This window comes from Gracilinanus agilis, chromosome 1 (genome assembly GCF_016433145.1).
Source record: "Gracilinanus agilis isolate LMUSP501 chromosome 1, AgileGrace, whole genome shotgun sequence".
In the NCBI taxonomy this organism is placed as follows: Eukaryota; Metazoa; Chordata; class Mammalia; order Didelphimorphia; family Didelphidae; genus Gracilinanus; species Gracilinanus agilis.
This window is the reverse complement of record NC_058130.1, coordinates 59,313,475-59,333,399: the sequence shown is the minus strand read 5'-3', so window position 1 is coordinate 59,333,399 and position 19,925 is coordinate 59,313,475. Positions and strand designations below refer to the sequence as shown.

Here is a 19,925-nt window from a genome sequence, read left to right as displayed (position 1 = left end):
AGACTTTTGCATTATCTTTCTGGTTGGTCTGCCTGCCACAAGTCCGTCTCCCTCCAACCTATTCTTCACTTAGCCACCAAAGTGATTTTTCTAAAGTAAGGTCCAACCAAATCATCCCCCTACTTAATACAATAAACACCAGTGGCTCCCTTTCCCTGCCAGGATCAAATGTAAAATCCTCAGCCTGGCATTCAAAGCCCTTCCTAATTCCTAGTTCTCTCCTTTCTTTCCAGTCTTCTGACACTTTACTCCCCATCATGTACACTGGCCTCTTGGCTTTTTCATGAACAAGACACTACATCTCCCAACTCTGGAAATTTTCTTCACTGTCCCTCATGCCTGGAATGGGTTCCTTCTTCATCTTGGCTTCCTCACTCCCTTAAAATCTCAACTAAAATCCCACCTTCTATAGGAAACCTTTCCTAGACTCTTAATTTTTGTTCCCTCCCCCTGTCATTTCCTCTTCATCCTATATGCCAGTGATGAGCAAACTTTTTAAAGAGGGGGTCAAAGGAAAGGTCTGTTTCTAAGGCAATTCTTTTGAAGTTTCATTGTATTGTATCCTACTCATTGTATTCATCAGATTAGGAATAATGCCATGTGGCCAGATAGAACATTTCAGGGGGCTGCATCTGGCCTGGGCTGTAGTTTGCCCATCCCTGCTATATACTGTTTGCTTGTCGTTTCCCTCATTAGATTGCAAGCTCCTTAAGGTCAGGGACTATCTTTGACCCCTCTTTGTATCTCCAGTGCTTGTTATGGTTCCTGACACAAAGTGGATATTTTCTAAATGATTTCTAAAAGAGACTGACTTCCCCTTGAGGGGCAACTGACTTATTTCTTCTCTTCTCATCTTCCTATAGCCCCATAGGAGTCTAGAAGTCTTTGTCAGTCTCTTCTTTATTTTTTTCCAACTCTAGCTGGAATTTAGATCTGCAGGATCATGGATTTAGAACCAGCAAGATCCTTGTCCAATATCCTAATTTACTTCCATGGCTTTAGTCTGAGTAAATGTGTGTTTTCCTTTTCCTAAGGGTATTTGCCTTTCCAAATATTTGATCGAAAGGAAGAATAAGGAATGGCATTTTTTGGCTCTGAGAAGCCCCAAAAGACAGGAGGCCATGTTTATTACTGCTCTGATCACACCATGTGGGCAATCACCTAATCCTAATCACAAGTGGGACCAGCCTTGATCCTAAGAGTAATAGCATGAGTTTGGTTGGAGAACTGTTACTAAGGGATGCTGATGTATAGTCAAAGAAAGAATAACATGACATGCAAAGTGCAGCTTTTGACCAGGAGATTTTAGAGGAAAATGTCTCTGACTGGCTGACAAATGAACCATCCGTGTGTTTAAAGGCCCCGTAGGCACTCATTAAGGAAGAGGCAGTGAAGATGCAGGAGGTCAGCAATCAGATCCAAAAATAGCATTCTAATTGGGTCTCATCCAGTAAGTGGGAGATGTTTCCAAGCAGAGAATGCCAGAGTTCGAAGGGGCTTCAGAACAAAGAGGGTCAGAGCTTAGAACATGGAATACTAGAGCTGCCAGTGCCCCTACAGCCCAGAATATTAGAGCTCAAAGAGATCTATCTTAGTGGGTAGAATGTCAGAGCTAGAAGGCACCTTGGAACACAGGATGGGAGGGCTGGAAGGGATCTTAGAACAAAGAATGTTGGATTTGGAAAGGATTCTAGCATACACAATGCCATGTCAGGGTTGAGGGAGGAAGAATAACAGAACATGAAGAAACTTTAGAATCTAATTCTTACCTCCTAATTTTACCTTATCTCAAAGGAAACTGAGGAAGAGTAAAGAAGAAGTAGCAAGACTTGGATGGAGGTAACGTGACTCCCAGCCATGTGGCTTTTTCATTTCCCCTCAGAGTCCCTCCCACCTTTATATACTGATTTCAAATAGGCAGAAGTGATTTTGAACATATAAAAGTTATTGGTATCTTTTATTTTTGTTCCACCTTGACTTCCAAATGGAGCCTCTTCCTATACTGAAATATTAACATCAGAATTTTCAAATAGTTTGTGCAAATCATTTTTATGAAGTAGTTAGCATTAATTGGCCAGTGGGTTCAAAGTACCTTTGGTTTAATTATTCAGCTTGGATGAAATTCAGTTTGTGTGGACTGAGTGTGTGCACTCCTGTGCTTCTTAAGCAGTCTTATCAATTTATAGTCACATCCTACTACATTTCTTTCTGAACCACTCACTGACTAACAGTTCACACATTCATTGTATTCCCTTTCCCAGGCAGAGGTGCAACTAGGGCATTTCTCAACTGGGGGCAACACCAGTGTTGCAAGGTAGAGGGGTGCTGGTGAAAGAGACAAGACGATGGGGTTGTGAATCAGCATCTATTGACAGGTACGGAGTCTTTGACAGAGGTGGGGGCCTGTCCTACATTACTCCTACAACCCTGAATATGGAGCATAACTTCCAAAGGAATGCAGCACAAGTGACTCAGTGAGAAAGAATGCTGCCCCCACCCAAGCCCTCTCCAGAATGGGCACTGGCACAAAGCACAAACATCTCCACCCTAGACGTGGTTGTGCTCCTGTGTGGTATCTGGAATTATCTTCAGAATGAGTTTCACAGACACATGATATAATCAATTCCATTTTTATATACTTATATCTCATTGGTGGGCCAAAATGACATTTGCCAACTTTCTGACACTTTCGAGTAGTTGGTAGAAAGAACTTTTAATCGTGGGTTAAGAAACCCAAGTTTTCTAATCCCAGTCCTTTAGTCACATGGCTTCATATGGTCTATATGCCATCTGTTTTCTTATTTCCTCCATCTTTTCTGCCTTTGTCTCTCTCTCTCTCTCTGTCTCTCTCTCTATGTCCCTCTCTCTCTCTCCCTCTCCTTCCCTCCCTTCCTTTCTTTCTCTCTCTCCTTCTTTTCTCTCTCTCTCCTTTCCTCCCTCCCTTTCTCTCTCTTCTTGCTTTCTCTCTCACCTTCTCCCTCCCTCCCCTTTTCTCTCTTCCCTTCTTCCCTTCTTTCTTCCTGTCCCTCCTCTCTCTTCCTCTCCCTCCCTTTCTTACTCCACCCCCAACATTTCTGTCTCTTGGTCATAGTTTTATGATTCCTCATTCACACAGGCCTCACTCAGTTCATTTCAAAAATCCAGTGGGCATCGCATAATCTGAAAAGCTATAACAAACAAAATTTGCCTTACATATCTATATGAGGCCACTCAAGCTCTTCATTGGAAGGCATCATGAAGCTGTTATTGTGCAAAGCTTTAAGGGAATTTCTCTTGGGATATTTCTTTCAGGGTTTTGAGCACATCGTCAAGGATTCTCTCAATGGTTGTGAGTTAGATCTAGATTGAGGAAACAGCCCAAAATCATTTGGGACCAAATATGGCAAATAAGGTGATATGTTTAATAAGAGACCATTAAGATCACTCTATTGCAAATATTAACAACATGGAATAAGGTTTTGAACAACGATACATGTAAAACCCAGTGGAATCACTCATAAGCTCCAGGAAGTGGGGAGGGAAAAGGGGAGGGAAAGAACATGAATCATGTAACCATGGAAAAATATTCTAAGTTATTTAATTAAAAAAAATGAGACCATTAAGGCATAGAGTACAAAAATTAGAAGAGATCTTAGAAATCATCTAACCTCTCATTCCTTAAGGACACTAAAAGTCAAAGAAGTAAAATGATTTGCCTAAATCATCAACATAATTGAAACTAGAATCCAGGTATCCCCAATCCTTTTGGAATTAGAATACAGAGACCTGGATTTATTTCCTTTTTTAGATATTGACTAACCATGTTATCATGGGTAAATAGATTAATCTCTCTGGGCCTTAGTTTCCTAATCTGTAAAATGAGAATATCTTTGTAATGTTGTGATATACATTACAATGTTGTTTTGTGAATGCTTTGCAAACCTTAAAGCACTATATAATATGTATTTCTTCCACTCTATACTGCCTGCAGGAAAAAAAAATGGGCATGAGGAAGACAGATTTTGCCTGTTGTTCTGATTAATTAAGACATATTGATACCACAATTAAATCATTCCAGGTCTAAAAATTAACTTTGAAGTCTGGATGATCTGGTTTGGGGATATCCATTGAGAGAAAATTAAAAATATAAAAAAGGCCACACAACCCTAACCTCTTGTCTCTCTAGCACCCCTCTCCCCTGTAAAACTGGTGTTACCCAAGTTGAAAAATTTACTAGTTATACCTCTACCTGGGAAAGGGATTATAATTAATGATTCTCAAGTCTATCTACTGGGACAGCTAGGTGGTATAATAGATAGAACACCAGGCCTGGAGTTAGGAAGACTCATCTTCCTGAGTTCAAATCTGACCTCAGATACTAACTAGCTGTGTGACCCTCGACAAGTCATGCAACCCTGTTTTCCTCAGTTTTCTCATCTGTAAAATAGACTGAAGAAGGAAATGGCAAACCACTGCAGTATCTTTGCCAAGAAAACCTCAAATGAGGTCATAAAGGGTTGGACATGACTGAACAACATGAACTTTTGATAACTAACAAGTGGTTCAGAAACAAATGTGCTAGAGTGTGCATATAAATTAATAAGACTATGTTTTAAAAAGCATCAAGGGGCTGTTAGGTGACTTAATGGATAGAAAGCCAGGCCCAGAGACAGGAGGTCCTGAGTTCAAATCTGGCCTCATACACTTCCTAGCTATGTGACCCTGGGTAAGTCACTTAACCCCAACTGCCTAACCTTTATCTCTCTTCTACCTTACATTTATCTATTTATCCATCCTTCTATCTATTTACCTGTCTATCTATCTGCCTGCCTGCCTGCCCGCCCACCCATCTATCTATCTGTCCATCTATCAATCTGTCTGCCTATCTATCTATTTATCTAATTATATATTTATTATACTCTTCTGTTGATAGCTAGTATTGATTTTAAGACAGAAGTTAAGGGTTAATCAAGTTGAAACTCCTACAAGCTAAATAATTAAACCAAAGGTGCTTTGAACCCATGGACCAGTGTCCAGTGACGAGAAGTCCAATGTAAGCCATTAATGTGGTTGCATTGATAGAGCCATAGTGTCTAAAATATCAGAAATAAAAAGTTCCACTGAACTCTGTCCTCATAAGGCCACATCAGGAGAATTAGATTCAGTTCTAATCACCGCATCTTAGGGAAGATTGACAAACTGGAACATGTCCAGTCAGAGATGTCTAATAAGCAGTTGGAGATGCAGAACTGGAGGTCAGCAGAGAGGTTAGGGCTGGATAAGTAGACTTGAGAATCATCAGCATCAAGATAATAACTGAGTCCATGGGAGTTTATGAGTAATAAAATAGTAAAAGGGGAAAAGTAAAAGAAGGGATATTACAGAGGAATTTCTATGATGGAGTGGGTAGGTGAATAAGATGACCTTCAAGGGCTCTTCCTCCTTGGAGATTCAATCACAATGTGATACATATAAATCATTCCATCACTGAGTGATGCATTACAAATAATAATCAAAATATCTGTCAGAGGTACAGCTCATCAACATATCCCAAATTGACAAAAAATGTTATTGTCAAGGTTTGTAACAATAGCAAATCATCAACACAAAGTGTCATCAATTAAAGAGAAAAATTAAATCAAAGAAATCAGGTCAATGCTAATAATTAAAGGCACAGGGGGCAGCTAGGTGACTCAATGGATAAAAAGCCAGGCTTGGAGACTGGAGGTTGGTCCTGGTTTCAAATCTGGATTCAGATACTTCCTAGCTGTGTGACCCTGGGCAAGTCACTTAATTCCAATTCCCTTACCCTTACCTCTCTCTTTCCTTATTTTATCTATCTGTCTGTCTATCTATCTATCTATCTATCTATCTATCTATCTATCTATCTATCATTTATCTATCTATCTATCTATTTATCTATCTATCTATCTATCTATCTATCTATCTATCTATCATCTATCTATCTATGTCTGTCTGTCTTCTGTCTATCTTTCTGTCCGTCTCTCTTTATCTATTTCTACATATAAACATATATTTACTATACTCTTCTGCCATTACCTGATATTGACTCTAAGATGGAAGGTAAGAGTTTTAAATAATCATAATAATGAAAGGATAGCTAGGTGGTACAATAGATAGAGCACTGGGCTTAGAATCAGGAAGACTCACCTTCATGAGTTCAAATCTGGCCTCAGACACTTTCTAATTGTGTGATCTTAGGCAAGTCACTGAGTTTGCCTCAGTTTCTCATCTGTAAAATGAGCTGGAGAAGCAAATGGCATACCCTTCCAAGAAAACTCCAAATGGGGTTACAAAAAGTCATACAGGCTTGAAAAGAGTTAACAACAACAATTAATGATTAAAATAAAAGAAATGTTTACAATTATACACTGGACGATACCCATAGCTGATCATTGAAATATCTACAAGAGTCATAATTCAATTACACATTACAAATCTACAAAAAAAGATAATAATCACAATTTTCAGCCATTGAAAAAGCCATCAGGAAATACAAAGGAAATCAATCAAGCTATATGTCAATATTAGTGTTCATTAGAAAAGTAAACATGCCAATATTTTTCAAATAAATAAAGAAGAACAGGAATAGGGACCACAATAAAAGTCATCCTTAAATAAGAAGGCGGAAGGATGACATTGGAGCGTATTATGACTTGGTTCCCATCTCAGACACTTCTGAGCTCCGTGACCACCCACAAGTCCTCTGAGCTTCAATGGCCTCAACTGTGAGATGAGGTTAATAACCCGTAGAGTGCTCATCCTACAAGTCTTTCTCATAGGTCTGATGTGATGATGTATTCAGAGCATCTTGAACATCTTAAAACACCCCACATGTGTTGGATAATAATGACAGTGGCAATAATATTAGCAACACCAAGCATTAATTAGCAATATCTATTATTAGCAGCAATAATAATAATAATTATTATTTTATTACTATCCCTTTTCCCTTCTCATTATACTGATCTAGTCAGGGGTGTCAGTCCTGGAATTAAATGCTCAGTGTAGGGCAGGCAGCTCATTCCCAGAGTTTCCCTCTCTTTGCTAAACTGCCCTGCCCACGAAACAGAGAGAGTATCCTAGGAAACTACAGGCTGGTACTGGATGTCAACTCCATTTCTCACTCAGACAGAAGCTTTTGGTTGCCTCAAGGAGTCAACAGCCTCCGGCAACTGCGCATAGCAATGAAGCTGGGGTTTAAGTACTGGAAAGAGGAGGAAGGAAGAGGCTAAGGATGGCCCAGTGCACTGCCTCTTTAATAGTCTAAACTGGGTGCTTGGATCATTGGCATTTATCCCCACCATTAGGCCACCCTCCTGGGACAAAGGGGATGAGGGAGGAATGGAGAGCCACCAATCTCAGCCCAATTGAAAGCTGATATGCTTCCTCATTACCAAGAGGAAGGAGTAAATAATTAATCACAAAAGCAAGTGAGTGTTAACAAGTGGAGGCAGATCAAACTGCATGAAAGATGCAGGAGCCCCCATCACTTCCCCCTCCACTGCAGAGTCTCAGGCGAATAACTCAGAAGAGTCCGGAGGATATAAACAAAGCTTTGATCCCAGGGTTGCCTCTTAACCAAGTTCTTACTATTAGAATGAGAGTAAATTCTTCCTGCTCTCCTATGTGGGCAGGGCCTGCCCAGAATCAAAGGATGACAGGGAGGGAAGCTACTTCCACACACAGAGTGTTAGAGCTGGAAGAAACCTAGAACATAGAATGATAGAGCTAGAAGAAACCTAGGACACAGAATGTCAGAGCCAAAAGAAACCCAGGGTACAAACTGTCAGAAGTAGGAGGAACCTAGTATATACTATCAGAGAGGGAAGAAACCTACAACACACAAAATTAGAGCTGGGAGAGACCTAGAACAGAGAGTGTCAGAGCTGGGAGAAACGTAAAATACAATATGTCAGAGCTGAAAGAAACCTAGGACACAGAATATCAAAGCCAAAAGAAACCTAGGATACAGACTGTCAGAACCAGGAGGAACCTAGTACAAACTATCAGAGAAGGAAGAAACCCAGAACACACAAAATTAGAGCTGGGAGAAAACTAGAATACAAAATGTCAGAACCAGGAGAAACCTAGTACAGATAGTGTCAGAGACAGAAGAAACCTAAAATACAATATGTCAGAGCTGGAAGAAACCTAGGATACAGAATATCAGAGCCAAAAGAAACCTAGGATACAGACTGTCAGAACTAAGAGGAACCTAGTATATACTGTCAGAGAAGGAAGAAACCTAGAACATACAAAATTAGAGCTGGGAGAGACCTAGAACAGTGTCAGAGCTAAAAGAAACCTAGGACACAGAACATCAGAGCCAAAAGAAACCTAGGATACAGACTTTCAGAACTAGGAGGAATCTAGTATATACTATCAGAGAAGGAAGACATCTAGAACACACAAAATTAGAGCTGGAAGAAAACTAGAATACAAAATGTCAGAGCTGTAAGAAACCTAGGATACGGAATGTCAGAGCTGGAAGAAATGTAGAGTATAGAATGTTAGATCTGGAAGACATCTAAAACACAGAATAGTCTAACTGGGAGAAACCTAGAACAGTGAATTTAGAGTTGGGAGAAACCTGGGACATAATATCAGAGCTGGGAGAAACTCAGTATACACCATCAGAGAAGGAAGAAACCTAGGACAGAGAATGTTAGAGAATCCTACTACACACTGTGAGAGTAGAACACAGAATGGCAGAGGTGGGAGAATGCTAGAAACACACAGTATTAGAGTTGGGAGTACCTTAACTATGTAAAGTACGATTTGTAAAGGAACTAAAAACATACAACTATATACTTGCTCCCCACTCTCCAAAACATTCTGTGTTCTCCTGCCTCCATGCCTTTGTCTAGAATGCCATGCCTCTCTATTTTCTCCTGTTGAATTCCTCCTGATCCTTAAAAGCTCCTATCAAAAGCTATTTCATCCATGAAGTCTTCCCTGATTGATCTCCACCCTTTCCTGTGACAACTTTCTCTCTCAGACCCCTAGAAGACTTCACTTTATTTTGTATCCTCCTAATGCACTTATAACACTGAATAGCAGAATTCTCTCTGTTGCTGACTTTTTCCTTTAATAGTAAGTTCTATGAGTGAAGAATGAGTCTTGTCTAAAATGTCTATCTTCTCCCTCCCATCCCCTCTGCCTTGCTCAGCCCAAATCTGTCATTTCATAGAAAGAAACTCCCTGTAAGGAAATTCCCTCAACTACCACTGATCAACATTTCAACTACTTTTCTGCAATTTCTAGTCTTAGAGGGCACTGAAAAGTTAAGTCATTGGTCATTCAGCTGGCTAACATACATTTATTAAGTTCCTCCTATGTGCCAAGCATTGTACTAAGGTTATAAGACTTGCTCGGGGTCCAACAGATAGTATATGTCAGAGGCCAAACTTGAACCCAGGGCTTCTGACTCTATGACCTGAGTCCAGGCTGCCCTCCTCCTCAGTCTATCCCCCATCTAGTAGGTGCTTAATAAAAATCTATTGTTGCCTTATTTCTTGCAATAGCATATTTTCTGTCTCTTTCTTACTGGGTTAGGGTAACAAGACTAAAACAAAATACTCAAAAATACTGAGTTCAAGGGAAGAATCTGGAGGCCCATCAACAACCTCCTTTCCTTTGTTTGTAACTCTCCAGTGGGCAGAGATGGGCAGTCCCTGGGCCCCACTACAACACACTGGGAGCTCTCCTAGTGGAGGGGAAAGAATGAGGATTAGCTGTACAGAATACCTTAGACTCACTGTACTGGAATCTTGAGAACTGGCCCTGCCTGTCTGAGGCAGATGTGACCGATCCTCCCCAGGAAGACAATCTGAGGAAGAGCCGACCTGTGGGGAGTGCCAACACACGTTCCATATGGGATCTTTGAAAGGCATTTCTGGGCTTGGATTCAGGCAAGGTCCTTAGAGCCTTCCTTCCCTCCTTCCCCGGCCCAGGTCATCGTGCCATGGAGGGGCAGCTGTTTGGATGGGCGCAGCCCTCTGCTTAGAATGCAAATCTTTCACCACTTGGCTCCATCCTGCCATTCCATCTGTTTAGATGGCACACAGCCTACTTGTAGGTCTTGGTCCCCAGTGCTCTGGCGCTCACAATCAGCAGATCCCCTAGACCTGGAATCACTTCTTGGTCTCAGTTCCAGTAGCCTTTCAGCTGGCTCCTTTGAGCTCAAGGGACCTTTTGGTTCATTTTCACTGGGCTCAAAGGAAAAAGATGGCCTTTGCAATCCCATCTCAATTCCTTTCTGTATCAGTGCATTCGCTCACTGCAGGACTGTGGACCAATGACTTTTCTTTCTCTAAGCTGAGCTTCGATGAATTCCAGAGTTGGAAGACATGAGCGATGGCCATTTAGCAAAGCTCAGAGGAGGAAGGAGCAGGCCGTGTTTAGGGCAAGAAAAGTCATTCCTTTTGGCTAAAGTGTGGACTGAACAGAAGGAAGTTGTAGGGAATAGAGCTCAAAGGTATTTTGGTTCCACATTGTGGAGGGCCTTGAATATCAGGCAAAGTAGCCTGAGCACAACTTTGCTCGTTATAGCTTGTGTGCCTTGGCCGGTGCCACACAGTTGGTTAGCAGCTCTACTGATGTTGGCCATTTTTACTGTACATTCCTTTCCCTGGGCCTCAGTTTCCTCTTTTGAAAAATAAAACAGTTGGACTAAGATTTCTAAAGTCTCTTCCAGCTCTGACAATCCACAGTTCTGAATCTTCAAGTCTGGCTCACAGAATTATCAAGGCAACTCATTAGTTCTGCCTGCCTGCCCTGAAGGACCAAGGCTGAGTGAGAGGTTATCCTGGGACAGTACAACTTTCTACAGTCTAGTCACCATTTGCAAGTCCTTACTGTGTGCAGGGTGTTTTGGCTACAGGATGAAAAGAGACAAAATTTCAAGAAGAAATAATCTCTCTCTTCAAGAATCTCGTAATTCAGCATAGGGGCTAAGACACGAGCCCAGAGAGCTTCAGCATACCATGTAAACATGATAATCGCACTAGAGAGAGAAGCTGAGAACAGAAGGCTAAAGAAGGTTTAACAGAGAAGCTCTTGGGGAGGGAAAAGAGGGATCAGAGAAAACTTCCTGAAGAAATTTGCATTTGAGGCAGGAGACAGAATTTAAAGATGGGGAGAGACTAAAATAAATTTTGATGACTTTGGGCCAATTAATTTATTCTACAGAAGCAAACACTTGATGGATGGATAGCTCCAGGAATTTATTGTGGCAAGTTTTCCTTTAAGCAATTTTATTGCCCCAATCAAGCAAATAAACAAATAAAAGAAGATATTTTAAACTCAAATACAAGGATGTTATTGAAATTGCAGAAGAGAACTGAGTTCTAATCCTGCCTTTGCCTCTAATTCACTGTGTGCCCTTGGGCAATTCCCTTTTCTTCTCTGGGCTTCAGTTTCTTTCTTCTTATAAGAAGGTTGGACTAGATAATGCCTAAAATCTTTTCCACATCTAATATGTTATGGCTCTTGCACCCTTCTCATTTTAATAGATACTTTATGTAATGTTTTCAATAAAAGGAAGTAAGACAGGAATTGTTTCTTTTACCTTTTCACTGTCTATCACATTTTTCAATTAAAGCTGGCCCCATGAGCTTTCTTTGTCCTTATAACCAAGGGGTATTCCATGTGGTTATTGCTTACAAATCACCTGAATACACCAAGAAAAAGATGGCGTCCCAGGGAGTTTGAAGCTAATTCTCATTGCATTTAGAAGTAGGGTCAGTCTTGCCCATAGGCAGAGTAGACACTTGGGTTGTTTATTTCAATACATTCCCTACATTTAGTGCCTTCACATCCTCATCACCCACTCACTTCCCAAACCTTTGCAGTCTGGATTTCTGACTTCATCTTTATTTTTAAAAACCTACTCTCTCCACTGAATGGTTTAAAAACAGCTATTAAATCTGATGGTTTAACCAAAGAAGCTCTCAGAGTCTTTGCCTTCAAGAAATCAGCTCAAGTCTTCCACAAAGCCTTCCCTGATCCCCAACCTCTCCGTCCCTTGGTCGTCTCTTCTCAAATTATCTTGTACTAAACTGCCATATTCACACCCATTTATACATAGCCCTCTAAGGCTACATACACACCTATACACACTCACCCCTTTCATCCAGCAGAATGGAAACTCCTTGTGGTCACTGCCTGTGTTGTTTGTCTTCCTTTGTACTCTCGGTACTTTACATATTGTTGTTTGTCCTTCATTTTCAAAGAGGACCAATGATACCACTAGGTGATGTCTTGACTTGCATGTTAATTAGATTTAAGTGAGGCACAGCTGGACAAAGTCATCAGCCTCCCTCTCTCTTCCAGAGTCATCAGTCTCCAGTGGTAAGACAAAAGTCAGGATGACTGAGATGACCCAAGATGCAGTGGATGACCTTGACATCTTCCATGTCTGACAAAGCTCTAAGCACTCAACTATACCCGCTTCTGCTGTCTTCATGACCAATGGAACAAGTTGTTCTCATCTGCCCATTCCACCAGGGGAGGTCTTCACATGCTTGGGGTAGACACCCCCCTAGCTCACTGATGGGTTTGTGACACATTGGTTACACTCAACCAGGTTTAGCCCATCTGTTGATATGGTTTTCCTGGGTTGTGGTCACTGCATTTTACAACTTTACAGAAAGTAAGCACCTATTTAATGTCTATTGAATATCTCAAGGATCATTAGCTTTCTGTACATGGGCACTTCTTTCACTGGCACAGATCATAACCCCTTTACAGCTTGGTAGATAAATATCAGAGTTATTGTGACTCAAATATTCATCACCCTTGGGTCAACCAAGTGGTAAATCTCTTTGAATTGACTTAGGCAGGTCTTTTCATGACAGATATCATCCAATCCATCCTATATGGAGTTAATTAAGCTAGAAGATCCACTCCCCAGATTACTGTAGCAAGAAAAGCACCGGCCTGGGTTTGGGGCCCAACTTTTTTGACCTGGACTGATCAATCAATCAATCAATCAATCAGTCAACAATTTACTAAGCACCTACCATGTGCTAAGTAAGCTCTTAGGATACGAATAAAAACAGTACGATTCCTTTTTCAAAAAGTTTGCATTTTATCAGGGAAGACAGCAAACATAAGCTGAGTCCCTTCCTCTCTCTGTGTCTGTAACAGTCTTCCAGACTGTAATAATGCAGAAGGTCAGACCAGATAGCCTGTAATCTCCTTCCCAGCCCTGACATTCGATGATCTAGATCTGTCTAAGTAGAATGTTCAGAGAAATAAATTGTTTTCTACAGGAGGAACATGAATTACTGTGATGGAAGATGTTCTGACAGCTGTATCCATTTTTTCCATGCTATAGAAATACCCTATATAAATGTGGAATGGAGCAGATCCAGGATGCCAATCTGTCAAAACACTGACCTTTGCTGATCTCTTTTTTTTTCCTGACTTCTCAAAGCCCTGATAACTTTGATAGCCACCCATTTGTTACCTGACTCTCTCCTATTTCATTCTTCATTTATTTTGTGGCTGAACAGTTTGCTCATCCATTAAAATGTAAGCTCCTGGAGGGCAGGAACCATGCCTCTTTATCTTCTTCATGGTGCTGACCATCAAACTGGGCACAATAAAAGTATTCCAATAAACAGCAATAATAATATTATCAACCTTAGCAGCAGCACATGGACCTCAAGAGGAGCCAGGCAGAGGGGCAAGATTTTGGAAATAAGAGATTCTCTTTACCTATTTCTAAAGGTATCAGTTGGTCCTCCCAAAAGACTTAGAACTAGAAGAGACCTTAGTAATCACCTTTCAACTCCTTCATAGGTTGCAATTGTTGTTTAGTCATTTTTTGGTCATGTCTAACTCTTTATGTCCCCATTTGGGGTTTTCTTGGCATAGATACCAAAGTAGTTTGCCATTTCCTTCTCCAGCTCATTTTATTTACGAGGAAACTGAGGCCAAAAGGTGAAGAGGTTTGCCCGGGTTCACACAATTAACAAGTGTCTGACACCAGATTTGAACTCAGGTCTTTCTGACTTCAGGCCCAGCACTTTATCCACTGCAACCACCTAGTTGCCATAGGTTATAAAGAGAAATAAAGTCAAAGTCTTATCCAAGACTACAGTGCTTTGTTCAAGGTCATACAATGGAGCCAGTATTTAAATCCAGGTTCTCTGCCTGTTGGTACACTATTTTTTCTACTACACAACCACTGCCATGTTGATCCTGAAGTGTTTTCTGATTTCTGTTCACAGAAGATACACCATCGTCCATCTCCATGCCTTTGCATTGACTATAATCTGTGCCTGGAATGTTGCCTCTACTTGCCTCCATCTCATCAAATCCTTTTAAATATGAAACTCAACCTTCTGCATGACGTCTTTCATGATCTCCTCAATGTCTAATCCTCTCCTTCCCAAAGCATCTTGTATTTATTCTGTATCTGCTCACATATGGATTTGTTGTTTCCCCCATCACAACTTCAGTTTGTTATGACTAGGGCTTATTTCACAAATATGTTTGCATCCCCTAGTGCCTAACACAGTGCCTGGCACACAATAGGCTTTTAATACATGATTTGAATGATTAACTGAAGTTGAAATTTAGGTGTTTATTCAGGTAAACGAAAGGCATCCAACTTTCCTAATAATGTATATGAAGTTGACAAGATCCCTAAATAATAACAATAATGACAATGATAATATTACCCAACATTTATATAGCACTTACTATGTGGCAGGTTTGTGCTAAGTTCTTTACAAATGTTACTTCTTCTGATCCTCATAGCAACTCTATGAGGCAGTGCTATTATTATTCCCACTTTACAGTTGGTGAAACTGAGGCAAACAAAAATCAAATGACTTGCTCAGGGTCATTCAGCTACTGTCTGAGACTGAATTTGAACTCAGGGCTTCCTGACTCTAGACCCAGTGCCCTATCCTCTGAACCACATAACTGTCCCTAAGTGATGGTGGCAAGGGCCAGGAAACCAGGGTCTTCACTGGATTAGATTAGTTATTTGATTCTATTGACCCTCAAATGATCCATCCGCAAAATGACAGGGATGAGCCAGGTGGCCTTTAAACCAGCTGGTGGCCCAATGGACAGAACACTGGACCTGGAATCAGGAAAACTTGACTTTAAATACAGTCTCAGGCACCTACTAGCCGTGTGATCCTGAGTAAGTCACTTAATCCTATTTCTTGTTTCCTCATTTGTAAAATGAGCAGGAGAAAGAAATGGCAAACCACTCCAGTATATTTGCTCAGAAAATCCTAAATGGGGGTCACAAAGAGTCAGACACTACAGATATGACTCAACAAGTCAGACTTTTAGTAGTTGTCTGACCTTGGGCAAGCCACTTAACTTGTCTTCCTCAGTTTCCTCAATTGTGAAATGGGAATCACATCTACCTCACAGAGATGCAGTGAGGAACAAATGAAATCAAATGAAGTCACATCTGAAGAGCGCATAGCACAGTGCCTGGCACATAGTAGGCATTTAATAAATACTTGCTCTCTTCTCTTCTCTTCAAGGAATTTTTTCAATACAGAACTTCTGAGTCTATGAGATCTTTTTGAAGCTATTCTAACTGGTCTTATCTGAAGGAGCCAGCCAGTCCTCGTGGATGGACTGAATCTTATTTATTTATTTTTTTTTGCTCTGGGTCTCTCGCTTTCAGAAATAGCAGCCCGATTGTGACTCTTTAAGCATTCAGAATCTTGTCCCCATCAATTCCTATTTTGTGAGAGCTCAGACGATGGAACATCCGGAAAGACATGCTCTTCGCCCCTGAAGAATTAATAGTCTCTGGGCAGCATGATGGGCAAAAGCACAAGAAAGCTTTCTCTTCTTCTGTTTGGTCTGTTGTTCTCTATCTTCCTCCCTACCTCAGAGAAGGGCTTCATCTCCTTCGTAGGAAGGCAAAGTGAAGCTGATGACTTGCTTCCATAAAAACAAAGAAGGAATGCTCAATCAATCAATCAGTAAGTATTCATGGGACACCAGGTGCCAAGGTGGAGAGGGCACTAGGCTGAGTGCCAAGACCCAAATGCCAGTTTTGGCTCTGGTGGTGACAAGCACTGTGGTTTTTGTGGAGTCATCTCACTGTTTTCCCTTCTGTATGGTGGGGGGTTAAATGAGTGAATCCCCAACTTCCTTCTGATAATTTAGGTGAATTATTCACCATTCAATTCATAGATCCTCACACTAATAATGATAATAATTGTTGTTTGGTCCTTTCAGTCACATCTAACTTCACAATCCCATTTGGAGTTTTCTTGGCAGATCCTGGAATGGTTTGTCATTTTCTTCTCCAGTTCATTTTTTACAGATGAAGAAACTGAGGTAAAAAGGGTTAAGTGACTTGCCCAGTCATAAAGCTAATAACTATCTGAGGCCAGATTTGAATTTAGGAGGATGAGTCTTCCTGACTCCAGGCCTGGCACTTAGCTACCCAGAATTAATAATCAGCATTTATATAACACTTTGAGGATTCCAAAACACTTTATATGTTAACTCATTTGATTATGAGGTCAGTGATATGACTATCCTCATTTTATAGAGGCAAAACTGAAAGAGGTTAGGTTATTTGTCATAGGCAATAGCCAGTTAAGAGTCTGACACAAGATTCCAAGTTCTGACTTTTAATCATGGCGTCACCTAGTTGCCATCCCCTACAAAGATGGGTTGAAGGAACTGGGAATGGTTACTCTGGAAAAAAAATAGGCTTAGGGGCTTCTGGGTAATTTAGTGGATAGAGAGCTAAGCCTTGAGATAGGAGGTCCTAGGTTTAAATGTGGCCTGAGACACTCCCTAGCTGTGTGACCCTGGGCAAGTCACTTAATCCCAATTGTCTCTTACCACTCTTCTGCCTTGGAATTGAATCTTAGTATTGATTCTAAAATAGAAAGTAAGGGTTTTAAAAAGAAAAAAGAAGGCTTTGCAGAAAATGACAGCCATCTTCAGGCAATCACACGATACAGGGCTTAGTTTCATTCCTTTTGGCCCCAGGAATGGAAGTTTCAAAGAGAAAATTTAGTCTAGAAGTGAGGAAACCTTCCTTACCACCTAAGCAATTTCAAAGTGGACAGGGCTACCTTGGGAGGAGGTAGAGGTCTTTAAGCAGAGGCTGGATGATTTGTCATAGAGGGAACTTGGAGCGGGTAAGGGTTGGACTATGGGCTGCTGAGGTCTTTTCCAGCTCTGAGATCTCATGAGTAGACTTAGAAAAGACCTTATAAGATCAAATAATCCAAAGCTCATTGTAATGAGAAGAAAACAGGTTCAGAAAAATGTAGTCACAAGGACGCAACAAGAAACTTGTAATTCATTCCAAATCTATATGCTTTTTGTTACCCCTGATCTCATGGTGCTTATAGCTTGGCAAGGGGAGGTGACACCTACACAAATAATCATAATAGAAAATAAAGTGTGGCAAATTAAATCATAGAGGTGAAAAATCAATCAAACAAACAAACAAAAAATCTGGAGGAGAAAAAGCCTCTATCCATAAGAGTAAACAAGGAATAGTCAAACATTTATCAAGTGCCTATTGTGAGCAGGGCATTGGGGATGCTAAAATGGCAAACAATGCAATCCCTGGTTTCCAGGAGGTCTGGAAAACTGATCCCTCCTCTGACTCTTGCTAGTTGTGTGACCCTGAGTAAGTCACTTACCCTCTCCAAATCTCATTTTCCTCATCTGTAAAATGGGGAAAATAATAGTACCCACCACATAGAGTTTTTGTGAGGATCAAATAAGATCAATCATGTAAAACACTTTGCAAACCTTAAAGTATATATATCAATGCTAGCTATTCTTATCATCATTATTCTATAGGAGAGAAATTTAGATAAAGTGTTCTAGGAATATTTTAAAAGGGAGACAATTTAGCTGGAGAAATCAAGAGAGGCTTCACAGGGGAGATGAGCAGGTGAGAAGGAAAGAGAAAGGAAGGGAAGAAAGATTCAGAAAGGTAAGGAGGAGCAAGTCACTTAAAATAAAAGTCTTCCCTCATTTGTAAAATGCAGATATTGGTAAGTGGGCAGAATGCTGCATCTGAAATCAAGAAAGCACAGCTTCAAATCCAGCCATAGACAGTTACTAGCTGTGTGACTGAGCAAATCATTTAACCCTGTTTACCTCAGTTTCCTAATTCATAAAATGAGCTGGCAAGGGAAATGGCAAGTCGCTCTAGTATCTTTGCCAACGAAACTCCAAATGAGGTCCCAAAGAGTCAGGACAAGAGTGAAACAACTCAGCAACAATAATAGCACTCACTTTATAGAGTTGTTTGTGCAGGCCAAATGAAATAAAATGTGAAGTATTTTGCAAACTTTAAAATGTCATGTAAATGCTAACTTCTCTTTCTTCTCCTCTTCTTTCTCCTTTTCCTTCTCTTCCTCCTCTTTCTCTTTCTCCTCCTCCACTTCCTCCTCTTCCCTTCCCTTCTCTTCATTCTCTTAATCCTCCTCCTTGGTCACTAATAACACAAATGCTTAGAATTCACATCTCCACTTTGCTCTTGAGATATCTAGATAATTGGAGCAAATGAGCTTTCCATGACTTACATTATCAGCAATGTTAACTTGGCTGTCCATTCTAGTTTTTCATGTGACAAAAGAATATCAAAATCAACATTGGAAAGAACCTTAGGGGAAGTGGAAAGAACACTGACATTTGGGTCAGGAGACCTAGGTCTGAATCCCACCTCTGATAGTTACTACCTGTGTAATATTGGACAAGTCATTTGACTTCCCTAATGAGGTAACCATTGGACAAGATGGCCTCTTACTACTGCTTCCAGCTTTAGATCTCTTATCTTTTATTCATGTAATACAACCTTTAACTCAAGGCAAAAATCTCTTCTACTCTCTTCATAACAGCTAGTCATCTCATTTCTTCTTGAGCACACTCAGTTATGAGAAACCAAATACCTCAGGAGATGATTCGTTCCATTATTAGAGAGTTTGGATTGCTAGAGAAATCTATTAACCTGAAATCTGCCTCCCTGTAACTTCCTTCCTGCCTCATCCCCACTCCCATAGTGGTCCTAGTTCTACCCCCTTAGGGCAAAGTAGAGTTAATCCCTCTCTCTTCTTCATGCTAATTTTAATCAACAGATATTCCGAAAATAAAGCTGGGGCATAGTAGGTGGTGAGGAAATATGTTGCTTAATAGATGGGTTTCCCTTTATCTCATACAACCTCATTCTGTTTACCCTGTAAATCACCAGAAAGTCACTAGACTTTGGAAGATTAAGAAAAATAAATTCTCCCCAATAAAAGTCATTCCTGGAAGTGAGCTGGGGAAGTCCTTAATCATCAGCGTAAATCATCACAGGGGCTTCATCTCCTATGACAACTTTTAGTTAAAGGGTTCCTGAGTATGAGAAATGCAATTAGGGCCACAGATCTACAACTGAATGGGAATTTAGAGATCATCTGTTATCATCTCTGCAGTTTTACAGATAGGGATACTGAGGTGCAGAGAGATTATGTGACTTGTCCAAATGAGGATTTTAGGATGACCATTCAGCATTTTACCTGTCCCTAGACTGCACTCTGCTACACTAACACTCATTCACCTATGGCTGCCCTGTGTATACTGTACAGTTCATTGTATACAGTGAGTACAGGCTAGAGTTTGCGGAAGTGGCAGTTTTGTTGAATTAGCTCAAATGACACTTCCTTCATAAAGATTACCCTGTTCACTCCGGTAGCATCTGGTGTCATAGGATGGAAGTATCATTGATTTGGAGTTGGAAGAGACTACAGAAGTCATTAATTCCAACTCCCTCACTTTATAGTTGAAGAAACTGAGGTTAAGAGAGTTTAAATGACTTATCCAAGTTTATACAAATAATAAGTGGCAGTCCTTATTTGAGCACAGGTCCCATGACTAGAACTGATGCTCTTTCCATGATATCACTTTGTCTC

At 40.6% G+C, this 19,925-nt stretch overlaps 1 protein-coding gene across 1 annotated transcript in view; it reads right to left on the bottom strand.

Moving 5' to 3' along the window:
* Positions 1-19,925, bottom strand: part of GRIP2 (glutamate receptor interacting protein 2) — a 468,329-nt gene that overhangs the window by 265,271 nt on the left and 183,133 nt on the right. The window lies entirely within an intron of this gene.